At 33.8% G+C, this 11381-nt stretch overlaps 1 protein-coding gene across 2 annotated transcripts in view; it reads right to left on the bottom strand.

Moving 5' to 3' along the window:
* Nucleotides 1-7738: 7738 nt before the first annotated feature.
* Nucleotides 7739-11381, bottom strand: part of EDN3 (endothelin 3) — a 37787-nt gene continuing 34144 nt past the window's right edge. Inside the window, exon 5 of one of the 2 annotated variants that reach the window (XM_003757650.3) lies at nt 7739-9924. The gene's annotated coding sequence lies outside the window, so the exon portion shown is untranslated. The remainder of the gene's footprint in view (nt 9925-11381) is intronic. The other variant, XM_031951698.1, reaches the window with a different exon arrangement.

The following is an 11381-nucleotide window of genomic DNA, read 5'->3' as shown; positions in this document are numbered from 1 at the left end:
TTTCTGCTAATTCCCACTGCTAGTGTCCTCCTTCCCAAACCAACTTATACTTAGCTACTGTGTGTATATATATATGTGAGTGTTCATATATATGTATATATATTATGTATTTATTTACTTTAAATTTTATGTACTTATTATCTCCCCCATTGTTCAAGAATTTTTTTTAACACTCTGTACTTATATCCCCAGTGCCTAATATATAATCCCTGGTATTTAGCAAATACTTAATAAATACTTTTTTAATTCATTGTTATTCAAAAACAACTATCATGCTTGTTCAATTAAATTTAACTAACTGGAAGGAAAGAAACTCTAATAGTCTAAGAGAATTTCAAAATGTTGGTTTATTAATTTAATTTGCTTCTTTCAAATATATATAACTAGCAATATTTTCAACTTAAAGATTTGCTTTAATGAATATGTAAGAACCATCTATAGCTAGCATTTTTGTTTACTATAACAATAGCTGCTGCTAATTTATTTTTCAAGTTGTTCTGCTATATAAGTTAAGCATCTTTCATTAGACCTATGTTTTTGCATAGACCAAAGATAAAATATAGCCCAACCTCTAAACTAAATTCTGATTAGTCAGATCCCTTTAAAATGCTCTGAGTTGGCACCTATAAAATATTTCCTTAAAGGGTACTTTTAATTGGGAGTGTGGACTTCACTATTACTAAAGACCTATTTGGTGATTTGTCCTGAAACTCTAGGAAAAAGCTTGGAACTTATTAGATACCCATGTTGATGACCCTTTTAGTGGATATGCCCTGATAATTCTTCCTCCATTTTCCCTTGCAGTATCTTAGAAGGTAAGACTGACTAACCTTGCAATGAAGTAAAAAAATTGGTGAACAAAACAGGTGCGACCACCAGTGATTGATTCTGCTGCCAGTCCCACAGCTGCTTCCCAGCTGCAGGCACCCAAACTCACACTTTTCAGAGAATTTTCCCACCATCTGGACTGTAAATATCACTGCCTAGAGATTTCCCTATGAGCCAAAACTTTCCATTTCTAACATACCAAATGGAACTCATTTTACAGTGCCTGATTTCCCAAGTTGTTGTAGTCTACCCCATCTCATCAATTCTTAGGCCTTATTCATCATCTATTGCTGAACTGACCCAAGAAGAGAGAGGACACCAGGTAGGACTCTGTCCATGGTAATGAAGTATTGAAAAAAGCTTAAACCTATTCCTGATATTCAGAAAGATTGGCTATCATTACATATTTCTCATTTAGAGGGAAATGAAGCACTTCATAATTGTCCACATAAAGTCTTCTCTGTAGGTACAATTTTTCCCAGGCCTTAGCTCATTTTTAGCTACATAACAATTCTATCATCATATTACATGAGTGAGGGGAGCAGAAGGAAATTTTATACCCTGAAAAGCAGATCATGTTGCCTCTCAAAAATTTAATTGTGCCTTTGGTTTCCATAAAAGTTATGAGAATTTACCTGCAAAAACTGACAATATCTGAACTGCTCAAGTTAGTTGGAGATGGGACAGCTTTGATTTTATGCCCATTTAATTTGCTAATTCATATCATTCTGACAACTTTTCAGGAACTTTTAAATGAGGTTAACTCATTTAACTTACATACATAACTTACATAACTTACAAGGTATATAGTCAAATTTAAGAGAAAACACTAATACCTAAGAAAAGAGACATAGCAAACCATTCATTAATAATTGCCTTGATTTCTTTTTCAACAAGGCAATTGGGGTTAAGTGAATTGCCCAGAGTCACACAGCTAAGAAGTGTTAAGTGTCTGAGGACACATATGAACTCAGATCCTCCTGTCTCTCGGACCAGTGCTCTAACCACTGCATCATCCAGCTGCCCTGTGATTTCAACATGGGGGAAATTCCTCCCATGTGCAAATTACAATCTGGCTTTATTCCTCATGGTACTAATTAATCATGACTCATCTCTTTCTGAGCTGAATTCTAGATTTCTCTATCATGTATGTTCCCAAACTTCTTAATTTTGAAACTCACTGTAGCCCTGAGATTCATACTTGAGATGTATCTTTTATCCCTGTAGTCTCTCCTTCCGATATGATGGCTACTTCCAGAACATCCTTTAAAGGAGGACATCCAGACCACATATTTTTTCTTCCTTGTCCAAGTTATGACTCGTGAAATTCCCTACTAGGCTTCTATATACAGGGTACCTTCATTCCTTCCCTATTCTTTCCTTTTGTATATCATGTTCCCTTATTAGAATATAAGCTTGTTAAAGGCAGAGGTTGTCATTCTTTAGATTTGTATTTATAGTCTCCATGTCTAGCACAGTTTCTGGCATATAGTAAGTGCTTAATAAATTCATATTAGCTAACTATTAGAAGGTTGCCACTAGTTCAAAGCATGAGATTCTCATGGTCATTTGGTTAAAGGTGGTTTTGTCTCTAGTACTTGCACTATGCATTCAGTCTCTTAGAGTTATGGGCAAAATATGGTTCAATACAGTCAATTTAATACTCAATTTATTATTAAAATATTAATCTAAAGCAGATCCAACCATTTTGATGAGAAACTTGGAGTTATGTCCAGATTTATTCAATTGTTTATACCACTTTTAGGTCTGTTTCTCAAGGAATTAGGGGAAATAGAAAAGAACCTATATGTTCTTAAATGTTTACAGCAGCTCTCTTTGTCATGACAAAGAACTGGAAATTATAGGAGTGCTTGTTGATTGGGGAATGGCTATACAAATTTTGGTGTATGTTCATGATAAAATGTTACTCTGCTATAAGTAATGATAAGCTCAATGATTTTAGAAAAGCATGAAGAGACCTCCATGAAATAATGAATTGCAAAATGAGCAGAATCAAGGGAACATTTTATACAATAATAGAAGTGGTTAGTGTGGTTGTTGTCCTTTGTTCTCAAAAAGGACCAAAATCACATCACTATGTTAGAGTTGAGTTACAGTGTGTCCAACTGGCTGATCAGACCAATATGAGCTCAGAATACTATGCCACAGGTTGGACACAAATAGTCCATATGAACATTTGGGGTAACTTCTCTAATTTTGCACATCTTGCATTTCTTTTGGACTAACTCAATTCTGCTTTTCTCATAGAACATAGCACCTTCTCTGAAGAGAGTACACCATATTGGGCAGTCCTGTGCTAGTGTCTCCCATGTCATAAAATTGATTCTAAAATTCTTAAGAGATATTTGAGAGTGTTCAAGTATTGCTTTTTTTTACCACCTTGTGAGTGCTTGCCTTGTGTGAATTCTCCATACAATTATTATTTTTTACACGCATACATTTGACATTTGAACAATATGGCCAGTCCAATGAAGTTCTGCTCTCTGCAATAGAGTTGGAATTCTTGGCAGTTTAGTTATAGAAAGGACCCCAGTGTCTGGTTTCTTATCCTGCCAGGTGATCTTCAGAATCTTCCTAAAACAATTCAAATGGAAGCAATTAGTTTTCCTAGAATGGCACTGTTCAGGTTTCACAGGAATACAACAATGAGCTCGGCACAAAGGCTTTATAGACCTTTGTAGTTGGTAGTCAGTTTTGGTAGAGGTATTAACCTCTCTTCTCCCACACTTTTCTTAAGAGCCTCCCAAACACTTAGCTCTGGCAATATATGTGTCTATATCATTGTCGATGTAGACATCACTGGAAAGTATATTGCCAAGGTGAGAGAATTTATCCACAGCATTCAAAACCTCCCCATTTACTGTGATTGATGATTCCACATATGGATGGTGTAGTGTTGGTTGATGGAGGACCCGTGTTTTCTTGGTATTGTTAGGCCAAAATTAGCACAAGCAGCAGAGAATTGATTCCTGTTTTGCTGCATCTCAGTTTCGGAGGCTGAGTGTAGTCTCTTGAAAACAAAAAAAAAATCATACATCAACACTCCCTTTATGTTAGTTTTGGTTTGTAGCCTTTTCAAGTTGAAGAATTTACCATCAGTGTGGCAAGCATGTAAACAAGTTTACAATAATAAAAGTATTATTTTAAGAACAACTTTGAAGGATCAAATCATATTAAATACCCAGATTAACCTCAAAGATTCTATGAAGAAATATGCTATTTGAATCCAGAAAGGAATATTGTTGTGATGTAGGAAATGATGAGCAAGTTGATTTAGAAAAGCATGGAAAAACTTTGACTTATGAAGGAAGATATACACCTCCAGAGAAACAGATGACAGGAGAAAATAAGCATAGTATTGTTTTATAAATATATGTATATGAGTATACATGTGTATGTTTAGAGATGTATATTACATATCCATATCTATATATACACCTGTATCTATATCTGTCTACGCTAATTGTAGCCTTCTTTAGGGTGGTGAAAGAGAAAGAGGGTAATAAAGTAAAAAGTGTAAAGCAGAGAACAAAAGAAAACAAAAGAAAGCAAAGAAAAACTGGGCACCTTCAAAAACAATGTATGTTATTTATTATATATATTTTCTTGAGATGGAAATGTATTGTTTTATATTGAAGACTCTTATTGTCTTCTGTGAATATGGCAACTTTTTTCTTACACATTTTGCATTTAAGTGTAAAATAAAAAATTTACAAAAATAACATTAATCTTAAATAGCAAACTGATTTCATACTGAGGCAACGAAGCAAACAATTTTACTTTATTGAGTAATAATAATGATAATGACAATATTTAATAACAACTAAGGGTGCATTTACATAGTATTTGCTTGACCCAGGATGACAAATAAGGCTGAGAGAAATTATTAGATAGTAAACCTCCTAATGCTGGGGGACAAAGTGAAGCCCAAAGAGTTTGTACATTTCTCTTGGCAGATAGAGTAATAGGATGAAGATTTGAAGTGGACTCAAGTTTGGAAAATCAGGGAAGGCCTTTTGAAGGATGTGGCACTTGGGATAAACCTTCAGAGAAGCTAACTTTTTTAAAGAGACAGAGAGGAGGAGAGAAAGCGTTCTAGGCAAAGGAGTCATCTTGTGTAAGGCATGAAAGGGAGATCAAATGTCAAGTACAAAGTCTTGATAGAGTTAAACCTTTGGCACATCTTCCCAAGTTGGAAATTTTTTGAGTTTAGGACTGGTGATAGATGGTACCTATTACCTGAAGACTACCTTAACTAAATTCAGGGAGGGTCATCACCAAAATGTTGGCCACATGATTAATATTTTGGCTACTGTAATTCACAAAGATTCTATTAATGTTATAGGGTTGCAAAAAATGGAGAGAGGACCGACATTAATAAAATCAGCAAAGTATTAAAATATGCAATATATGTTACATCCCTAATTAGACAATAAGCTCTCAGAGAACAGGGAATTTTTCTTTTACTTTTTCCTATATCCTCCTTAGGTTAAGCATTACGTATGACATATGCTTTATTAAATAATTAATTGATTGTCAGGAAATTAGAAAGATTTCATCAAAAACCTTGTTTAATTTCACCTTACCTAGATTCATAATTTATAAAATAACTTTCTAGATAGAATTATTTGCCTTTTTCTATCAAATTCTGTGACTAATTGAAAAAAATCTAGGGATCCCAAAAGCCTCAAAATTTTTGATTTCAAGTAACACTTTGCATATATATGTGTATACATAAAAGCATGTGCTTTGTATTTACTTATTTATGTGCATTTCATATCCTACCCTCACACTCCTTAGACTATAAGCCCCCAAAGGATATAGAACAGAGCCAAGCACATTGTTTATGGATCATACTATTCATGGAGTTTTCTTGGCAAAGATACTGGATTAATTTGCTATTTCCTTCTCCAGTGCAGTAGATGATAGGTATTTAATAAATGACTATTAAATTGAAAATTCAATAGGAACCAGTAGTGCTATAAATTGAGTGTTATGTATTCTATATTTAATTTTATGGCATATATGTGAAAGCATCTGTTTTTGAAGGTTTGCCTAAGAAGTATAGTTGTTGGGTTTTTTTATCTTCAATATAAAGGATAATACTTTTATCCTCATTTGTTTAAAACTGAAATTGTTTTAATCCTATGTATATGTTTTACCTTAAAATATTATATAATTCTGAATTATTATCATTAATTTTTGTACCTATGACCTTCTTTTCCCATTTTTTCCCAGAAGCTCCAGTTTAAAGAAGAGAACACATAAGTCATCTTTTATTCTCCAGACTTTGCCATTGTGCCTTCTCTCGCTAATCTCACACCCCTCATTTATGTAGTTTTCCTCCATTTCAACATAAGCACCTTGACCATTTTTTGCTTATATTTGCCACTCCTTAGCACAATGCCTAGTACATAGTAAGTACTTAAAACATGTTTGGTCACTTGTCTTATCTATTTTAATTCCTATGTTCTTATAAATTTCTTGATTGCATCTGGCCTCTATACCCAGGAACACCCATTAAGAATAAGCAGGTAATAATTGTTCTCCTTTTCTCCCTAATCCTAGTTTTTCTTGCTAGTAGGAACAGAACCTACAAGAGGGTTTGTGCCCAAATCCTTATTTGTGTTATCCTTCTTCATTTTTAATTTCACATTCATAGTTTGGCTTTAAGCTCTCTTTTTAAAATTTGAATATTTAATAATGTCTAAAAGAGCTAAGTCATAATGTTTTCTGTGACATCATCATTTAACAAAGGAATTAGGTTCAAACCTGAATATTCACAAGACCAAAGATTAAGATCTAAAATGAACCTTAGCAGTTTTCTAACCAAACAGTCCCATCCTTAACAATGTGTAATCCTCAAGAAAGTCAGTAACAGATTTGATTCAAATCCAGATTCTTTCATTCAAAAGCCAACTTTCTATTTATTATACCATCCAATCTCCCTTAAAGCTTTTAAAATACAATTAGTATTGGGTGATTTTGATCTACCAGCTTCTGAATTATGAGCTTCACATGTTCTTATTGGACTACTCTTACTAGATTTCCAATACTGAAACTTTTAGAGTTCTGTAAAATGAATCAGTATCCTACTATATCAGTTTTGTGGGTTTTTTTATTAAAATGAGGGACACTTTAGCTTAGATAATGATCAAACTTTAGAATTAGATTTTCATTTCCTCATCTGAGTTCTCTACTTAATATGAAAAAAGTCCAAGGACAGAAAATTAAAGAAACCAAATTTCTTTCTGATACACATAGAGACCTTACAAAGAGTCAGAGAATGGTAGGACCAAAATGAACCTTGAGACACTGAACATTAGAGCTGGAAAGATCTTTAAAAATTAGAATTTCATTGGTTACATAGAATGCCAAAGTCAGGAACTTAGAATGCTGGAACTAGATAGTAACTTGAAGGTGATGTAGTCCAATCCCTCAATTTCACAAATGAGGGACTTGAAACACAAAAAAAAGTGTTGCATGCTTAAGGTCACATAGCAAGCAAATGGCTTTAAAGAAATAAAAACCACTATAATTAATGGAAAAATACCTCCTAAAGTTTACTGATTCTAATAGCTGTGATAGAACTCCCCACTCCACATGTGAAAATGAAGAAGTATAGAGAAAATAACAATGTAAGTTAACATGTTAAATGTAGGAGAGCCCATTCAAAAAGTAAAATATCCCTTCCACACTGTACCTTTCCCCATTGCAGTTTTGATATATTGCATGTTGACCTAAGAAATTAAGTGGGAATTTGGAGAGAGTTTTGTGGAAGCCACTAATGACATACAAAGGCCAGCAGGTGACACAGAGCCTATGGTCAAATAATCCAAATTTTATAATAAGGTACTGTAAATACCCCATGAAAGACAAAGGAAAAAAATTCAGACTTCTGTAGTACAAAGCAAGGGCCAAAAAATTTAAGAAAGATTTTCCAGATAATGAGGACTCATAATCTCTGCAATCTAGAAGGGATAACTGTATAGTTAATTAAAGTAATTACTAGCAGAAGCTGTGCCTCCTGATATGGTTCTTAAGATATACTATGGGGCTATATATGATGATCTTTGTGGCCTCTTTTAACTGTAATCCTACGATCTATTTGACTATGATCCAGGAGAAAGATATTTTACCTGGTTATAAAGAATGATATACAGTATCACAAGGAAGAGGTGCCCCCTGCAGAATCCCTTTTCAAACTTAATTCTTAACATGCTTTAGTTGTTTATGCCTTTTCCTCTGATAGTCACAATCCTCGACTTCTCCACTATCCAAACAATCCCTTAACTTGGTCTGCAGTTGGGTCTTAATCAGAAATGTTGCCTTGCCACTTCCTCTCTGGAGTGAAATATATGAACAGTTACATGTTAACTTATAATGATCAAAATAGCAGGATAATGTTTGGAGAGTTTATTGTGCATTTGACTGCTCCCATGTTCCAAGTGTTGATAGTGCTGAGAATTTCTTCCAAAGACAGCATATAGCCAAATGGCACATATGCATTTTAAAAATAATTTGTGATCTACCAGGTTTTTTTTATTCAAAACACATTCTTTTAAAATATATATATATGTATCTATATACAGTGACTTTTTAAAAAACCCACCCAAAGAAATAGTTGCTGTAAATAGTTTTCACAATAAATAATCTGCTTTTCTAAAATGTACAAAATCTGCTATGAAATCAGAAACTTACCATTTACTTGTGATAAAGATATTTACTTTTACAACTATAATAACTTACATAATATTCATATAGAATATAACATTTTAGTCAAGACCTACCCTCCTTTGCTCAATGCATTAAAAATGCTCCATTCTAAACTACTTCAACACCAGCTCCAAAGTCAGTACTACGTAGTAGGGGTTCAATCTTCTCCACCAAACATCTTCACATAGAGTAAAAGTTACATTTTAAGATACTTGTAGTGAAAGCAGCTTACAGTGAGGTCCAGAGGGAACAGAACAGACAAAACCACAAGTTACATTTCCAAGTTGTTGGGGTTTTTTCAATTATATAGTTAAATATGAATTTACATAATTTACAAAAATGGGGTAGGATAGGGTAGGGAAGCTCATTTTGAAGTCATCCCCAGAAGATCCTTAAAAAGAAATGAACTTGAACATCATGGGCCAGCACTCTCCCACCCACCCCCTTTCATTTTTCCAAGAACAACTCATGCTGGGAATTTAAATTAATCTTCCAATGGGCCACCTTTATACTGACAAAGATGAAAATGGAAAGGCCAGTTAAATATGAATGAGCTGCATGTGAGCTTAGCATAGCTGAAAGATTGTATATGTTAATTTAATAGTGTTAATGTCCCCCAAAATGCAACTTCATCCGTAAGATACATTCTTTTGATGAGCAACACTGTAATTTCCAAATTTCTTTACATTAAGTACTGTGAGCTTCAGAATCAACCACCAGGGTAGATCTGATTTGTGTCTAATGTGGATAACTTACTAAAATGGTTAACTCCATAGGATGCTGGCCTGCTATATTTTCAGATACAAGTTATTAGCTGTGATTCTTCTGCATAAATATTTGGCATTTATTATAGTAAGGACATTTCTTTACATTTGTAAATAATTTGCTATCTACCTATTTAGAATGTAAATCTGTATACAGATGCAAGTGAGTGTCTTTCTAACTTGCTGTACTCCGAATGCAACTTCCTGCCTGAAATCAGAGTTGTTGAATTCCGTGCCCTTCCAAGCACATCTTGGAGTATTTTATCCATTTGAGAAACTTGTCTAATTTTATTTTGCTACTTTTTGGATTGGGGCATGTCATTTTGATGAGGAAACTGGCTAGTTTTCTGAGTGAAACATCCTTTGGCTGAGAAGAATGGAAATATGAATCCTACATGTCCCAGTGGTTGGAATAGTTGGAGAATAAGGTATCACAGAATGCAAAATTCTTCAGCAACTTTCCCTTCTTTTTGGAATAGCATGAATGCAGGGATACCACATGGTGAAATCTGATGGCTTCTGAAGCATTCATTTGTTTCTCTTATTGCAGATACAGAGTCTTCTTGTTTCTTTTTTGTTAATGTCTTCAACTAATCTTAGACACAAGAAAAGAAAGAATAGCATTATTTTAGAAATGTATGTAATTTTTCAATTTAACAATTATTTAGTGTATGTGATATACAAGTCATGTTACAAGAAATCTTCCCTGATCCCTCTTGACAACTCTGCCTCCCCTCCTTTAATTATATGCTATTTGTCCTGAATATATCTTATTTGTACATAGTTTGCATGTTGTCTCTTTCATTAGACTGTGAGCTCTTAGAGCTCTTTGATAACAGGACTGAACTTTCCTTTCCTTCATATTACCAATGCTTGGTACAGTGTCTGGCACATAGTAAATGTTTAATTTATGTTGACTGAGTGACTGACCATATGTATATTGTTTAATCTTCCCCCTTTTCCAATTCAGTCTCAATTTTGAAACAATACATATTGCCTCCTCTATGAGATTCACATTCACTTAAAAGGTCAACAGAGTTAATTATTCACCTAAAAAAATCAGATGGGTAAAGAATGCATATTTTCCAAATGATGAAATACAGCTATATGGGCAGACTATTGAGATAGTCCACTGGGATATATGTCTTGGACAGGCATTTTCTGTTGGATGACAAGCTGAGTCCAAACTTGTTATAGGAAAACAAGAATGAGTTGGATCATTCTTATGAAATGTCATAGTGCTTTCAATTATCCTAAATTGCTCCTTGATAAAAAGCTTATCTTTTACACCAAAATTCTCCTGGCAATGTTATATTGCTATATATTATGGATCATAATGATACAAGAGTCCTCAAAATTGCAAAAAGACTCAAAGGTCAATAAAAAGATAAGCTGAATATCAATAATCTACAGCATATTACCAAAGAAAACTCATATAAAAGAGATATCAAAAAAGAATGATCGTGCATAGTTAATCTTATGATAAGAGTCAAAGATAAAAATTCTTAAGGGCTACATTGGAGTCCATGCACACTATTCAAAGATGAAATATCAAATAATTCTCTAAAGATAATTTTTGTGAATACATGAATTCTATTAGTCAATAGGCATTTGCTATCGTGCTTATTTTTTGTCAGGACTGCTAGAACTGGGTATATAAGAAAAAAGATTTGTGAGGATTTGGGGGATTTTATTTAAGATTCTACTCTCAAGGAATTCGACATTCTAATTAGAGAGATAACATGTAAATAACAAGTATATAGATGATATATAAAATTAAATCAGTAAATCAGTAATCTCAGGGAGGAAATTACTAGAAGCTGAGAAGACCAGAACAGGCTTCCTATAGAAGTTTGGATTTGAGCTAAGTGTTGAAATAACCCAGGGAAATTAAGATGCAAAATTGAGGAGTGAAACCATTCTGGGTATGGAGGATAGCCAAGGGCAGAGAGATGGGAGAAGGAATATAAAATATGAGGAAAGGACCACTATGGCAAGATCACAGAATACATTAGATCTGGGTAAAGTATAGAAAGGAACAAGGTTGTAAAG

Source organism: Sarcophilus harrisii, chromosome 2 (genome assembly GCF_902635505.1).
Source record: "Sarcophilus harrisii chromosome 2, mSarHar1.11, whole genome shotgun sequence".
Taxonomy (NCBI): domain Eukaryota; kingdom Metazoa; phylum Chordata; class Mammalia; order Dasyuromorphia; family Dasyuridae; genus Sarcophilus; species Sarcophilus harrisii.
This window is presented reverse-complemented; position numbering and strand designations above follow the sequence as displayed.